Genomic DNA, 17,153 nt, shown 5'->3' on the forward strand with positions numbered 1-17,153 from the left:
GTATCAGAAGCTTACTTTGTGTTTGGGCTGACAAACTTGGGTTCAAAGTCAAGCTCGGACAATTTTCAGCACAAACTCAAAAGTTAGCCTTATGAATTGCACACCTATCAATCATGAATTGCAACTATTTTTCCAGTTGTACAAACAGATCTGAAGCATATATTTAAATTAGGGATGGCAATGGGGAGGGGAAGAGTGGATTTTACCCTCTCCGTCTCTAATTCTGGATTTTTATTTTTTCCCGATTTTCATTCACAATGAATAGAGGCCATTTTCATACTACTACTACCCCCACCCCATTCGTAAGTTCTATTGCTTTGCTTCAGTTTTTATTTTTTATTTTTAAAGATTTGTTTTGCTTCAAGTTCATACCTCTAGAATAAACAAACAAATCAAAAATAAAGATTTGGAATAGAAAAAGCGAGTGAAAGGGATAAATTGATTAAGATTGTGTTTGGTTCGTGAATTTAAATTCCACACACTTTTTTTTTTTCTTTTCAAATCTTTTCCTAAATTCATAGAACCAAACACAACTTAAAAGAAATAATTTTCAAATTATTGAAATGATTTCATATTAAGAAAAAATAAATTAAAAATGTAGTAAAAATTGTGTAGATCATTCCAGAGAATTTTTCTACTTTAAAACTAAGTTCGTTGAACAAAAGTAAGTAAAACATTTTTTAAGAAAAATATTTTTGCATTTCTTTTTCAAAAATGACTCGCCTTTAAAAATTTTGTAAGTCAATTTTACTCTCACTCATTACCTTTTCAACACATTTAACATTTTCAAATAAGTATTTAGCTTACTAAAAAGTCATAAATAATATTTTATTGAATTAAAATTTCTCCTTTAGACAATAAAATATTTTTGTTTAAAGCGTCAATCAAATGTCCAAAAACAAAAACATTTTTATTGTGTAAAATCAATTTATAAGAAAATTATTTTTGTGTGTAAAATATTCTACGTCAAAATAAAAGGAGTCTAAGTGGGTGTTTGGGAAGTGAGTTTTTATGTAGTTTTTTTAGTTGTATGATATTATTGGAGAAAATTTTTTTTGTGTTTGGGGAGATGGTTAGATTTTTTTGTGGTTGGATGTGATATTTTGTTTGGATGTGTTTTTTTTTATTTTGCAAAAAATTTGTCTTTTTGTGAAAAAAAAAAAAAAAAAAACCCAAGATCAAGACTTCCCAAACACCACCTAAGAAAAAATTGATTTAATAAAAATAATTTTTAAAGTGTATATGTGAAAAGAAAACTCTGTTTTTTATTTTATTTTATAGTTAAAATCAGTAATTTGAGAAAGCATACGGTTAGTTGGAATACACGGTACCATATCAAAAGCTTCGCTTGTTTCTTTTATTGTACACCGACGTAAGATAAAGCTGAGGGGGTGGGGATTAACCAAACCCATTGAGCAGGTTTGTTTTGAGGGATAAAGGTGTGGAATTGTACTATTAGCCTTAATAGTTCATTGTTTGTTTGTAAAATTTTACTCCGGATTAATAGTCTTTCCGGACTATTAGTTCCACAAATATGGGACTATTTTATCCCATGGGGATGTGGGATAGAAACCATAGAATTGATATCCCATGGAATTATTTGGTGAAATGTCCATGCTATTACTTAGTAAACAATTAGAAAGGGTAAAATAGTCTTTTGAACATTTATAAATTATTTTTTTGGTGTTGTTAATTTAAAATTATATATTAAATAAAAAAATTAAATTATAAATTATAAATTAAATTTAATTAAAAATAATAAATTAAAAATTATGGCCTTATAAATTAATTTTTTTTAGTGTTGTTAAAAAATTAAATTTACATATTTCTTTAAAATTATTTTTTTAGTGTTGTTAATTTAAAATTATATATTAAATAAAAATAATAAATTATAAATTAAATTTATTTAAAAATAATAAATTATAAATTATGGCCTTATAAATTAAATTTTTTTAGTGTTGTTGAAAATTTAATTTATATATTAAATAAAATTATTTTTTTATTGTCATTAATTTAAAATTATATATTAAATAAAAAATATAAATTATAAATTATAAATTTAATTTAATTGAAAATAATAAATTAAAAATTATGGCCTTATAAATTAAATTTTTTTAGTGTTGTTAAATTATAAATTATAGATTACAAATTTAAAATTATATATTAAATAAAAATTATAAATTACAAGGATAAAATAGTCTTTTGAACATTTATCCTTATCCAGTCCGTCTAACCAAACATTGGATTCATTAAAAATAGTCCAATCCAGACATCTAATCCCATGACTAAACAAACATAGGATACAAATACAGTCCAATCAAATAGTCCAGGGACAATGTATCCCAAGACTAATAGTCCGATAGATTACAATCCCCCCTTATCCAGTTCGTCTAAACAAACGCACCCATTGGGTATTCACCAACCAATGCTACAACCAATCCGTGGAGAAATTTTTTTTGGAGAAAAACTGCTCCTGTATGAGCGGGTCGGTGTGGGTCCCCATCAAGTCGGAGCACCATTGCCATCTCTATTCATGAATGTGGGCTTCATTGTTTTTATTTTGTGTCTAAGAGTGAGAAAATAAAGTAAAAAATAAGATTATATATAGTATTGCTTGTAATAAATTAATCAAAATGAGTGCACTGTTAAGAATTTAAAACACCACCTCTTTCCAAGAAGAACTAGTGTGTTTTCATGTTCACCACAAGCAACTGTCATTACACGGTGTTTATGAAGTCTATAGATATCACCATCAAGGTCAACCACAAACTCATTGAATGACTCATAACCTCTCAGAGGTAATGACCATATTACTAATATCATATCCACTAGCATATCCAAAAAAATGGAAAGAAGCATTTTTAACAGGTCAACTTAAGAGCCCCGGAACATCTGAGTTTGAATTATTGGAAATAAAATTTACCAAAAATTTGACATTAGCAAGCATCCGGATCTCGACAAGGGGGAGCCTTGGACTCACCTAACAATGTAGTATTCCCCCCCTTCTGGTCCGCAATTTATGCGCTTAGGGTTTTGTGAGCCACGCTGAAATGTAAACGCAAAATCAGACAATAAGGCTACAATAACACCAATCAAATGGTAAAATAATCCAACTAGTCTAGTTGCCTTACCGGAGGCTTCTCCTCTCTTCTTAACATCTTGACAATCTCAACAACTTGCTCTGGAGTTGCATCTTCCTACATGTTAATGCAAGAGACACCCATAAATTTTTTGAAAAGCTTCTGTGTGGGTGTTTTTCTGACCACACTGCCCGCCTAGTAATCAGCTGGAGAGCACCGGCAAAATAGATGGCTTCAGCAAACCTGTAACAGAAAGAAAAGGCTCCGGCAGTGGCTCTTCCACCCGGGGGCACTCCGACGATCAAGTCAGTATATCTCTCAAAGATAATCAAGTGCTAAACTCACTACTCAAAGCATAAAACTACGTACCTTAGACCCATGGGGGTGCCTCTCTTTTATAGTTTACTCAATCCTAGTCCTACTGGAAGCCTGACTTCTATGGACTCCCATTCAGTGCTTACTTTGGATTTCTCAAGAGATAAAGATAAACTCCCTAAGAGCTTTATCCTTATCTTAGCAAAGTCTTCTCTTTACTCTAGGACTCTTGCCCCTTACCCATTATCCGCTTATCTCGGATTCCGATATCTTCAAAGATAACCTCGGCCTTGCCGAGATAACCTCGGCGTCACAACCAGAACACGTGGCACTTCGGCCAAGACTTCGGCGTCATCTTGCCACGTGTTGGTATTCAGAAAATACATCCCCACAACTGCCCCCTAGGTTCTATTACCTCGGCATTCTGGGGTGATGGAACCTATATCTGTATTTTCTTCCAGCAAATCGGCTTAAGATTTGACAGCCAAGATCATTCATTTCTAGCCGACATGCTTTCCCTAAAAAATCAAAGATTTTTAAGGAACTTTTTACGCGCATGAGCTGTCATGCACTTTAATTTAACCGTTTTAGACACGCGTTTCATCTTTATTGGTCCGTGCCTGTGACACGCTTGTAAGCCGTCTTAATCTGTCTGCGTCGTCTGACGCATGCGTCTTTCCAGGCGCAGTAAATGCCTTATTTTGCCGCCGTTTCACGTTTTCAACAAAAACACTACTTTTGCCTTCGTCTCTTCACTTTGTGCTTTGATTCACTTTGCTTTTTCTCTCTCTAAGCTCTGTCTCTCGAATCCGTCATTGTTCAAGCTCCAGGCTCTGCAACTTCATTTGTCTTTCTGGTGAGGCTCTCGCTACTTTGTCACTTCTGTAACCGTCGTCTGTCTTCGGCGAACTTCATTCCGGCTTCAATTTCTCTGGTAAGCCACTATTCTTTATGTATTCAGTTCACTGATGTTCTTCTATCTGCTTGCTGCCATTACTGTTCTGTTTAAACTGTTAATTCCGTGAATCATATTTATTATTCACTACTTCTTGCATTTTTGCCACTGTTCTTGGCCCTGTAGTTCTTGTTTTCTTTATGCTTTTGAGAACCCCACTTTTGTTCTTCATTCTGAAACTGCGTTCTGGTTTCTTGTTTCCTATGTTGTTTTCCAGATCTCTGCCTTCAATTTTTGCTTTTAATCTTTGCCTTCATAGATTTAGGTTTGGGATTTGTCTATAGAACCTATTAATTCTTAGGAAAAAACTGAAACAATCCTTACCAGCATATACCTAGGGTTTCGCCGAGGTCCCGATAACCCCTTAAGAGCATCTTTTTTCTGAAACCTAGCCCTCTGATTTTAGGCCGACGTTATGGGTATGTGGAGGCACAAGGTGGATACCCCGACCAAACTTGAGTACTTTAGGCAAGAGTTCTCTATCCCTGCCGATGTCCACCTGAGACTAGCTGGGGATGGCGACTCCATCATGCCTACAGAAAATGTCATGCCCCTTCCCATTGTAGCTTTTACTGAATGTGGACTTCAGCTCCCACTCAACATCCTTTTTCGCGAGATTCTTCATTATTACAAGTTAAACCCCATGCAACTGGCAATCAACTCTTATCGAGTAATTTTTGGTAATATCGCCTTAAGCCGAGGTCCACTGAATTCAAAATCGTAGCCGACCTTCCAGACTCTAACAAGGGGGCTGGAGATGATTATGTTATTGCTTCGGGAAATTAGGAGTTTGGCACAGACGAAGACGCCCTTCTCTACCCTCTTCCCCGATCAGTTAAAGAGGGCAAGGGTAAGAGCCCAGTGTCAATACTTAGTTGTTTCTGTTCAAATCTTCAATATTTTATCTATTTCTAATGTCTGTTTCTTCTTGCAGACGTTCGCAAGCCAGAGAAAAACTTCCGCCAATCTTACGTTCCCAGTAAGGACCTGAAAAAACTCCTGGACTTGCCAGTTCACAAACACCTCTTCTTCTCAACTTTATTCTTACATACAAATCGATTTTGCCCGACGTCCCCAAAAGAAAGAAGAAAAGCCTTTCTCCTCCTACTGCCATAACTCAAACCGCTTCTATATCACGAACAGATCAAGAGTCAACATCTGACCCAACCAATCAACCATCTACATCTGCTCTATACTTGGTCCCAATACAAGAACGAAAATGTTGGCGAAGACTTGTCAAAACTGCTGAGATGGGTCACCCAAAGCCTGTTGCTCAAGACCTTCTTGCCGATCTCCCTGTCGACGTCGATGCTCAGCCGACGCAAACCATGCCCCCACCAAAGCCGAAACGAACCAAGAAAGCCCAGCCAAAGGCTAAAGCCACTGAAGTTGAGGTTGAGGATAACCTGACAGTTTCACAATTGGCAGGGAATGAGAAGACGTCTTCCGTCCCCAAAAAAAGGTCTGCTGAGACACAGCCATCAGAGTCTACACAATCAAAGAAACCAAGGTCATCGTCTGCGACAACCTCGGGTTCCAAAATACCAAGAGTCCCTTGGGTGCCTGAAATCACCCTAGAAGATAAGCCTGTTCTAGCCTGTGACAATGCCGATGACATCAATGTCGGCGTGGCACTCAGTACTGCTGTTCTCCTTCCTGGCGATCTTGAGCAGAATGCCAAGATGAGCGAGTACGAGAACTATGCCCTCATGCTCCAACGTTCTGTACAAGTAAGTTCCCCATTTGCCAACTTGTCTTTCTGCCTCTTTTTCTATACTTGTAAAGTTTGTGTAATAACTTTTTCCTTGGGTTCTTTCAGACCATTCAACATGCCCATTATCTCTCCATGAAAGCTTTTGAAACAAGGGAGAAGTTGGCCGATATGAGGCGGGAGGTTTCTGCCCTAAAAAAAGAAAATAAAACTTTCTTGACAAAGATGAAGAAGCTTGAAGACCAGGCTGAGGCTGCCACCAAAGCCCAAACCCTAGCTGAAGAAAAGGCCGAATCTGCCGAGGCTATTAAGAAAGTCGCCGAAGCCGAGAAGAGAGAGGCCGAGGACAAAAAGGCCCAAGCCGAAAAGGAACTTCAAGAGGCCTTATCTACTAAAGACACCGAAATCAAAGCGGCCGACGAAAAGGCCTATGCACAAGGAATGGCCGACGTTACAGAGGAATACAAATTACAAGTTAGGCAGGCGTGCAACAGGGGCTTCTCCCTTGGTTGGGTGGCCCTTGCAAAGAAACTTAATCTTCCTGACAATTCACCACTGCGCCAAGCCGACGCTATTCCTCTTCCATTTCCTCCACCTCCTCCGCCAAGCCAAGCCGAAGATGAATCTGAGTCTGAATCTGAGGATGAGGATAAGGATGATGATGAGGCTTTGGTAAGGAAGCCCAAAGATGCTAGTGAGACCCAGTCCCCTCCTCAGGATGATCAATTCCTAGACGTGACTCATGAGGAGGATGAGGAGGTTATCAAGGAGACCACTCCTAAGCAAGCATCATCTGATGTTCCTCCAGTTGATAGAAGTCTTGATCAAACACTTGCCGAAATTGACGCCGAGTTGGCAGCGGAAAAGATTGTCGAGGTGGTTCCACCAGAATCCTCCGAGGTTTCAGCCCATCCCAGCTGTTGATGCTGAAGGAGCCTGACTCCAATGTTTTTCTTTGTTTGAACTTTTTTACTTTTCTGTTTTCTGGACAATGTAAGCTTCCTTTTGTGGCCGATGTGCCTATCTTTGTCACTGCCGAGCAATTTGTTTTTGGTTAGGCCGTAGTGCCTTTTTTGTACACAACTGCAACTGTGTTTTCTCTGAATGCTTTAGTTTTTATTTTCTCTTGATTGCTTCTGCATGGTTCTATACTTAGAACATTTGGCATGCCTTTCATACTTTGCCTCCTTTGTGCAATCTTCTCGGGGTTAAAGACCTCGGGTATAGTAACTACAAGCTTTACTTCGGCAAGATACTGACCTGCAAACTTTTCATGAATTTCAACAAGTATATACTATTCAATGCTATCTTTGCAAACATTTCTCAAGTTATAACAGGTGCTAAACAATGATCTACTTGTAAATTGCTACAAATTTCAACAAGTGTTTAAACAATATACTTAGCTTTTATTTCAACCTGTAAATTGCAGCAAATTTCAACAGATGATCATATGTCGGCTTAAGGTCATCTTGTGAATTGCTACAAATTTCAACAAGTGTTAAGCATCTTCTTTAGGTTTAACCAACCTGTAGATTGCTATAAGGGTTTAAGCAATAACCTCGGCTTCACTTCAACTTATAAATTGCTACAAATTTCAACAAGTGAAGATAAGGAACCATTTCAGTGTAACTTCAACTTGTAAATTGCTACAAATTTCAACAAGTGAAGATAAGGAGCTATTTCAGCTTAACTTCAACTTGTAAATTGTTACAAATTTCAACAAGTGAAGATAAGGAATAATCTCGGCTTAACTTCAACTTGTAAATTGCTACAAATTTCAACAAGTGAAGATAAGGAACCATTTCGGCTTAACTTCAACTTGTAAATTGCTACAAATTTCAACAAGTGAAGATAAGGAATAATCTCGGCTTAACTTCAACTTGTAAATTGCTACAAATTTCAACAAGTGAAGATAATGAATAATCTCGGCTTAACTTCAACTTGTAAATTGCTACAAATTTCAACAAGTGAAAATAAGGAATAATCTCGGCTTAACTTCAACTTGTAAATTGCTACAAATTTCAACAAGTGAAGATAAGGAATAATCTCGGCTTAACTTCAACTTGTAAATTGTTACAAATTTCAACAAGTGAAGATAAGGAATAATCTCGGCTTAACTTCAACTTGTAAATTGCTACAAATTTCAACAAGTGAATTAAGTGTCTCTCTCTTCTCTCTGCCCCCAATGTGAACCTGAGTTCTACTTGGATTCTCATTATTCATGTCTCCAAGAACACCAATATGTAACTTTATCAATCATATGTGTTTAAAGAAAAGGAAAAATATTTTATTGATGACATCGGCCAAAAATAATGCACATCTAATGATAGAAGAATTTCAAATTACAAGTGTTCCAAGGTCTTGGCAGTGTTTTGCCATCGTTATCTTCAAGCCGATAAGCCCCATTGCCTAATATCGAAGTAATTCTGTAGGGTCCTTCCCAGTTTGGGCCAAGCTTGCCCTCTTTGGGATTCTTCTTGTTGCCGACGACTTTTCTCAGGACTAGGTCACCGACTTAAAAATCTCTTGGATTGACCTTCTTGTTGTAAGCTCTGGCAAGCTGTTGCTGGTATACTGCGAGTTGAAGTGCAGCTTTCTCTCTTCATTTTTCCAAAAGATCCAGGTCTCGGGCTAAGAGTATGTCATTTGTCCCGTTCTCAACTCCCTGGGTTCGGACCCCTGGGATGCCAACTTCCAGTGGAATGACTGCTTCTGTGCCATAAGCCATGGCAAAGGGGGTTTCCCCTGTTGATCTTCTCGGCGTAGTCCGATATGCCCAAAGCACGTTGTACAATTCGTCTACCCACTTTCCTTTTGCTGCCTGCAGCCTCTTCTTTATTCCATCCAAAATTACTTTGTTGGATGCTTCTACTTGCCCATTACTTTGGGGAAAACTTGGTGTTGAAAAGTAATTCTGGATCTTGAATTTCGCACAAAAGTTCTTGATGAGTTTGCTGTCAAACTGTGTTCCGTTGTCGGTAACTATTGTTCTTGGAATGCCAAATCTGGTGATGATGTTTCTCCATATAAAGTTCTTGACGTCCACATCTCAAATTTTGGCGAGAGGTTCTGCCTCTATCCACTTTGTAAAGTAACCTGTTGCTACCAGCAAGTATTTTCTCTGCCCAGTTGCCTAGGAAAGTTGCCCAATAAGATCCATGCCCCATTGGGCAAACGGCCAAGGGCTGGATACTGGATTTAGGTCAGCAACTGGCTGATGTATCAAAGGTGCAAACCTTTGGCATTGTTCACACTCCTTCACGTAGGCTTCAGCATCCTTTTGCATGTAGGGCCACCAATACCCCTGGGTAATGGTCCTGTGGGCTAATGATCTGCCCTCAGCATGGCTTCCACAAATTCCTTCATGAATTTCATATAGGAAATCTTCAACCTGCAAAGGGTATACGCACCTTAAAAGAGGTCTAGTGAAGGACCTTCTGTAGAGGTGTCCATCTGCTGTCAGACTGAATCCTGTCGATTTCAATCTGACTTTGTGTGCCTTACGATCTTCTGACAGCTTTCCTTCTTTCAGGAATGTAACAACTGCATCCATCCAGTTTGGCCCTATGTCCACACACATTGCTTCCTGCTCTGTGTTCTGTGGTTTTATGCTCGGGCCCGACATATAGTCGATCATAATTGTCCTTGTTTTTCCAGTCTGCATTGAACTTGCCAAGTTAGCCAACGCGTCGGCGTAGGTGTTGTCATCTCGGCTAACTTGGAGTAGTCGGCAGTTCTAAAATAGGGTTGCTAATCTGATGACCTCTTTTGCATATGCCGACATCCTTTCGTCTCTGGCTGCAAATTCCCCTGTTGATTGGTTAACAATAAGCTGTGAATCACAAAAAACGATTACCTCATCTGCTTCTGCTGCTGTTGCTAGTTTTAGCCCTGCAATTAATGCTTCGTATTCCGCTTCATTGTTTGAGGCCTTGAACCCCAAACGGATGGACTGTTCTATTATTTCTCCATCTGGAGATATCAGCAGTACTCCTGCCCCCGCTCCTTGTCGGTTCAAACTTCCATCGACAAACAGTCTGAATGAGTCGCCGATGTAGATGCTGCAGGGTCTGAGTTTTTCCTTCCTTTGCTCTTTTGCCTTAGGTTGGGATTCTCCTTGCTTGCTGGGACCATGCTCATCCTGGCTTAACGGAGCCCAATGTTCGATGGTTTCAGGCGTGAATTCGGCCACAAAGTCGGCCAAAACTTGGCCCTTTATTGCTGTTCTAGGCCTGAACTCCTGGTCATACTGGCCCAAGGCAACTGCCCATCTTGCGATTCTTCCTGTTAAGTCTCCTTGTTGCAACAAGGACTTCAGTGGGTGCTCTATGAGTACCACGATCTTGTGCGCCTGAAAGTAATGGTTCAATTTTTTTGAGGCCATTACTAAGGCCAGCATCAATTTCTCTAGTGGTAAATACCTTGTTTCTGCGTCGGCCAAGGTTTTACTTACATAATAAACAGCCTTTTGTTCTCCTTGTTCTTCTCGGATTAGCACTGCACTTACTGCGTGTTCTGACACAGCTAAGTATAAAAACAGCTCTTCCCCAGGTTCAAGTGTCGAGAGGACCGGAGCTGTGGTCAGATATTTCTTTAGGTCGGCCAAAGCGGCTTCACATTCCTCAGTCCATAGGAAGTCCATGGTCTTCTTCACCAGGTTGAAGAAGGGTTTACATTTGTCTGAGCTTCGGCTTATGAACCTGTTTAGGGCTGCGGCCCTTCCAGTAAGCATTTGTACCTGTTTTGCTGATGTTGGGCTCTGTAGGTCTAGGATGGCCTTGATCTGATCTGGGCTGGCCTCTATGCCCTTCCTCGTTACCAGGTACCCCAGAAATTTACCAGATCCAACTCCAAAAGCGCACTTTGATGCGTTGAGTTGGAGCCGATATGTTTTGAGGATCTTGAATACCTCTTTTAGGTCGGCAAGATGACTCTTAGGCTCCTTGGTCTTCACGACCATGTCATCGATGTAGACTTCTACTATTTGGCCAATCAGGTGTTTGAACATTTTGGTTATCAGCCTTTGGTAGGTTGTTTCTGCGTTTTTCAACCCAAAAGGCATCACTCTGTAACAGTACAGGCCTTTTGGGGTGATAAACGTTGTCTTCTCTTCGTCTGGGGGGTACATGGCTATCTGGTGGTATCCTCTGTAAATGTCTAGGAAGCTCATCCTTCCATGTCCAGATGTGGCGTCTACCAACTGGTCAATCTTGGGTAGAGGAAAGCAGTCTTTGGGACAAGCTTTGTTCAGGCTTGTAAAATCTACGCAGACTCGCCATTTACCGTTCTTTTTTTTTACCACTACTGTGTTAGATAGCCATGTCGGGTAATGAACTTCTTGGATGGCCCTGGCCTCCAGAAGTCCGTCTACTTCTTCTTCTACTGCTTCGACGTGCATCAGCGTCGGTCTTCTGGCTCGTTGAATCACAGGTTTTGCTGTCCTGTCGACATTCAGTCTATGGCAAGTGACCTCGGGGTCAATGCTAGGCATTTCGTAGGGTGTCCAGGCGAACACCTCAATGTTGGCTTTTAAAAAAGTCTCCAACTCTTTTTCCTCTTCTTCGGCTAAGCCCGAGCCGAGAAGAAAGAAGCGTTCTTCGTCTCCATCCTGGACGAGGATTTTCTTTAGCGCATCTTCGCTCTTCTCGGCTGGTTCTTTGCCGACGTCTTCTAGTACTTCCACGTCCTCATCTTCAATTTCAGCCTCTTTTGGCTCTCGAACACTGCAAGTAGACTTCATTGCTGCCATGGAGCAACTTTTTGCCTGCAGTTGATCTCCTCTAACTTCTTCAATCCCATGCTCTGTTGGGAATCGCAGTAGTTGATGCAATGTTGAGGGAACTGCCCCCATTGCATGCAACCATGGTCTTCCCAAGATGATGTTATATGGTGAAGGTGTGTCAATCACCATGAATTCTGTCCTGATCTTCTTAGTGCCAGCTTGTACTTCCAAGCTTGTTACGCCCAGTGGCCACGTCGGCGTTCCATTGAAGCCGACCATCGGGCCGTTTGATTGCTCCATGTCGTCTGGGTGAAGGCCTAGCTCCTTGTAACATCTAACGTACATGATGTCACAAGAGCTGCCTTGATCTATTAGGATGCGTTTCACTTGGCACTCCCCAACCTAGAGGGATACTACCAAGGCATCATTATGCGGATGCTGGACCATCTCTAGGTCAACTTCAGTGAAGGCTATCATTGGTCCTTGGTACTCTTCAGGCCGAGGTCGTTTATGTCCGACCTGGTTCACGTGCTGCAGGTGTTTTACTCTTTGGGTTTCTCCCCGAATGTCGCTTTCGTTCACTTTTGAGTGAATTACATTAACCACCCTAGGTCCCCCTCCCTGTGGTTGCTGTGCTGGAGAAGGCGGGGCCGCTGGTGCTTGAGGCAATCTTGCCTGCTCTTCTCTTGTCCTAGCTTCGTCGACGAGGTCCCTCAGATGGCCTTGCCTTACTAAGTCCTCTAAGTATGCTTTTAGGGCTCTGCAGCCCTGAGTTGGGTGCCCTTTTTCATTGTGGTAAGCACAACGCCTACCAACGTTCATTCCCATGTATTCCCCTGGGGTCTTTGCTGGTGCTCTGAAATAGGGTAGATTTCGAATTTGATCCAGGACTTTGTGTACTGGGATTCGGAACACAATCGTCACTGCCTGTTTACCCCTTAATTCTATCTTCGATTTGTTAAATCCGTTGTCACCTCGGCTTCGTTTCGGCTCGCCGTTCCCTTTTTCCTGCTTTACCTCCTTATTCCCTGATGTGTCCTCCTCGGTTCTGGCATATTTCTCAATTCTCGCCATGAGCTCTTCCATGCTCTTTGGAAAAGTTTTTGCCGAAGACTTCCGTAGTGGACAATTGTCTTTCAGGCCGTTCTTGAATGACACGACCGCTACTTCTTGATTATATTCTGGTATTCGATTGAACATCTCATAGTACCTTTTCCCATAGGCCCTAAGGCCTTCGTCTTTGCTGATCTTTAGAGCCATCAATGCGTCCACCCTCAATGGCTGTAGTTTGTTCGTCACAAACCTGGCCACAAACATCTCAGCCAGGCCTTCCCAAGTTTTTACACTTCCTTTCAGTAGTTTATAGAACCAATCTGATGCAATTTTCCCAAAGGACGAGGGGAACACTTTGCAGAGCAACGGCTTGTTCCCACTATATAATGCCATCGAATTCAGGTATAGCCCAACGTGGAAGTTGGGATCTGACTTACCATCATATATTTGGAACCTCGGCATACTGAATCGCTTTGGTGCTTGAAATTTGTCCAGTTCCACCGAGAATGGTGTCTTCGGCTTAACCGGGGAAGTTACCTCGGCTTCAGCATTCTGTTGTTTCCTCTTCAGGTAATCTCTCAAGTCTTCTTTACTCCTCCCTGGAGCTCGGCTATCTTTGGACTTCAATCTTTTTGGCACACTACTTTCAGCCTTGTGGTGGGCTTGTTTTGACCTCTCTCCATGTGTTGTGTCAAAGTAGAGCGCTTGCCCTTGAACATGCCGATGTTCTTTAGGCTCTTGGTCCTTTGTCTGATACGTCCTTCGGGACTCTTCTCGTCTTGGCTCCTCTCGTCTGATTTCCCTAGAAGGTCAGTGAGAGTGCCTTCCACTCCTGGTGTGCTGTGGGACTTCAGGGATTGCTCTTCTTCCCCTCTTCTGTGTATTAGTTGCAGGCATTGGCGTATCCTGCAGCGGGTATGGTGGCTGCATGACATTATTTTGCATCATGAAGTTGACGACCGACTGTAGGTCTGCCAACTTGTTTGCCAAGTCTTTTACTTCCTCATCCCTCTGTAGGCACCTATCCCTCCATACCTGAAGGTTATCTTCGTTATAATACTTGCTTTGGTCTGTTCTCTTCGAAGTATCGCCCTCCTGGCCGACGTCGTTTTCACCGTGGCCTTGGTCATGAGTTTCTGCATTATGGTTGTCTCCTTCAACGTCAAGGTCAATTGGTCTACCACTCCCAGCAGAAGTGTCACCCTCAATGTTTTCCTTCTGTCCGTTACTGGCCATCTATTCTTCTAAGATTCCCACAGACGGCACCAAATTGTGTGGGTGTTTTTCTGACCACACTACTCGCCTAGTAATCAGCTGGAGAGCACCGGCAGGATAGATGGCTTCAACAAACCTGTAACAGAAAGAAAAGGCTCCGGCGGTGGCTTTTCCACCCGGGGGCACTCCGACGATCAAGGCAGTATATCTCTCAAAGATAATCAAATGCTAAACTCACTACTCAAAGCATAAAACTGCGTACCTTAGACCCATGGGGGTGCCTCTCTTTTATAGTTTACTCAATCTTAGTCCCACTAAAAGCCTGACTTCTATGGACTCTCATTCAGTGCTTACTTTGGATTTCTCAAGAGATAAAGATAAACTCCCTAAGAGCTTTATCCTTATCTTAGCAAAGTCTTCTCTTTACTCTAGGACTCTTGCCCCTTACCCATTATCCGCTTATCTCGGATTCCGATATCTTCAGAGATAACCTCGGCCTTGCCGAAATAACCTCGGCGTCACAACCAGAACACGTGGCACTTCGGCCAAGACGTCGGCGTCATCTTGCCACGTGTTGGTATTCAGAAAATACATCCCCACAGCTTCCAATTGGTTGGGTGCGAAAGTACCCAAATTTAGCAAAATAGAAAGGGTTAAATGTACTTACGTAGTAATTGTATGTATATCCCTCAGATCCATTGGAGTAGTCGGCAACTGTAATCATAGGAGCATTTACACAACACCCCTGCAGAAAACAAATAACATATATTACACTGAGCTTTCATCATCAATGATCAATATGTCCCAAACTGAAATCAAATCAAACTGGCAAAAGGCATCTTAAAGAAATGTTGTCTCTTAATTACAATTTGGATGATGGGATGTTGGGAGAAAGCAGTAGTGTGCCGTAAAAATGATATGAATTTAATTAATTTAAGTGAACATATAGTCTTAGATAGAGCAAAATGTCGAAAAAAGATTTATGTAGCCAATCCCACTTGAATAGGACATTAGGCTTAGTTGGATTGGTTTATACTTGATCCTTCATTTTACACAAAGTCATGGGAATCTCATGGGAATTCTGGACCAAAACATATAGCCTCCCAATTATTAGCAACCCGATTCCTAGCATAAGACAAACAAAACCAGTGTTAAGATCATCAAAACATGCAGGTCAAGACCGGTGAACGAGTAAGAAAATACTAACCATGCATTCCATTTCTCCAACAGAAAACAAGCCATCCTTTGTTACTTCTGCACATCCAAAGTAATATAGACTTTTATGAAATTTAGATTCCACTTCCACAATATTTCATGAGGATTTTGTAAAATGTAAAATCAGAGAAAAAGGCGAAGATTGATAAATGTATTGTAGTTGTATAAGACTAACCATTGCGCTTCACCCCTAAGTGTTTTAGTAACGCATCTTCAATTTCTCGCGAACCACGAATCATACAAGGTGTTGTGCCACAAACCTAAAGGTGGTATTTTCCTAACTATGGAATCCATAGAAGAAACACATGCAGATAAGTTCCTTGCAAGATTAACCAATTTTCAAGACACTATTATTCAAAGATATATTCACCACAGGAGAAAAAATCAGAACAACTTTCTCACCTTTGATCGGTTGAACATTGAATAGAACGTTGCAACCTCATACACATGGATAGGAGCAACTTCTATAACCTTAGCCACCTGTACTACTCACACCAGAATGAATTACAATGCTGTAATTCAACAAATATGACACAACGTTTGAGCCATAAAAACAAAACCCCATGCTAGTTCCTAATTTTGTGCCTCATTTTTTTTTTTCCTTTTTTGACAAAACTTTTGTTTTTTTTCTTTTTCTTCTCCTTTCTCTAGCACATAACATGTTATTTTTAAAAGAAACGCCTGATGGTAATGAAACAAACAGCCTAGAATCCTTCAAGGTTGAGCTATAAGCCCCATGGTGATAGCAACTACGCCAAAGAAAAGATACATGGATGCATTATGGATACAACACGATGCACGTGTAGGGAAGAAATAGGAAACATCCATGGTGAACATATGAAATTACATATAACATATGAAGGTAAAGTATGCAGGTATTTGCAAAGACAGGGATATCAAAGCAATAACATATAGCTATAAAACATGTACATAGCAAACAATCATTTTCACACTATGAACTGATCTATCTTGTAATATTAATATTTCCATGATGAAATTGAAGGGTATCACAGACATGGACCTTTTTTCTTATTTATTTAAAATATTATCACAAACTTAGAGTTGAAACAAATTTGACACAATTCAACCTAATATACCTGAACTTTTCTTTAGAAGTAGTCCAAGTATTTGCAACAATTTCTCTGTTTTTTCATTCTTATCCAGAGACTAATTCTAATCTTAAAAACATTGCATCTCACATTCATCACATGCTGGACAGGTGAGTACTTGAAAAGCATAGAACATCTATTCAAACTTATTTTTATTTATTTCAAAAAATATGGACAAGCATTGGACCTATGAAACATGAGTACCATGCCAAAAAAGCTTAGAGGTCAAAATATTCAAGTATCATAAATTTGTACTACTATATTATATTCACACTTGGAGCTAAAAGTGGAGTGTGAAATCATTCGATTCAAAGAATCACCTTCTAATAAAAACATGTTCTGCACTTGGTAAGAAGTCAAGTTTCTCAAACATAGAATTCAGACCACAATTGGGTGGATTCTACTTGGTAATCAATTGTGAAGAACCACCAGAAATTTGCAGTTTTCAAGGCAATTACCAAGATCTCCGCAAGGATTAAGATCTCAAAGGGATTCAACTTTCTAGTTCTCTACAGTAATGAATTGATTTGGAAGGGAAGGCAGAGGAGAAAAAAGGAAGATCATCCGTCCAACTCAGCTCTACTTAATTCTACAGACTGCTATCCTAAGATCTTTTAACCCTCTTGGACATGAACCATTTAGATCTTTTCTTTGGCTACATGAGGGTATGGAAACAAGAGTAAAGTCAACGTGACTAGCTATAAAAAAATATAACTAGATGCGCAATATAATTGAACTTAACATATCTGTAGTTACCAAGATAAGAATGTTTGGCCAT

The 17,153-nt window shown here is 40.2% G+C and overlaps 1 long non-coding RNA gene across 1 annotated transcript; it reads right to left on the bottom strand.

The window, feature by feature from the left end:
• Window positions 1-3,128: 3,128 nt before the first annotated feature.
• Window positions 3,129-16,249, bottom strand: LOC114278364 (uncharacterized). Its single transcript, XR_014350243.1, has 4 exons — window positions 15,442-16,249; window positions 15,259-15,305; window positions 14,719-15,176; window positions 3,129-3,197 (listed from the first exon to the last, which is right to left on the bottom strand). It is a non-coding gene; the product is annotated as an uncharacterized LOC114278364 (long non-coding RNA).
• Between the last annotated feature and the right edge of the window lie 904 nt (window positions 16,250-17,153).

Source organism: Camellia sinensis, chromosome 14 (genome assembly GCF_055761805.1).
Source record: "Camellia sinensis isolate YWXY chromosome 14, ASM5576180v1, whole genome shotgun sequence".
In the NCBI taxonomy this organism is placed as follows: Eukaryota; Viridiplantae; Streptophyta; class Magnoliopsida; order Ericales; family Theaceae; genus Camellia; species Camellia sinensis.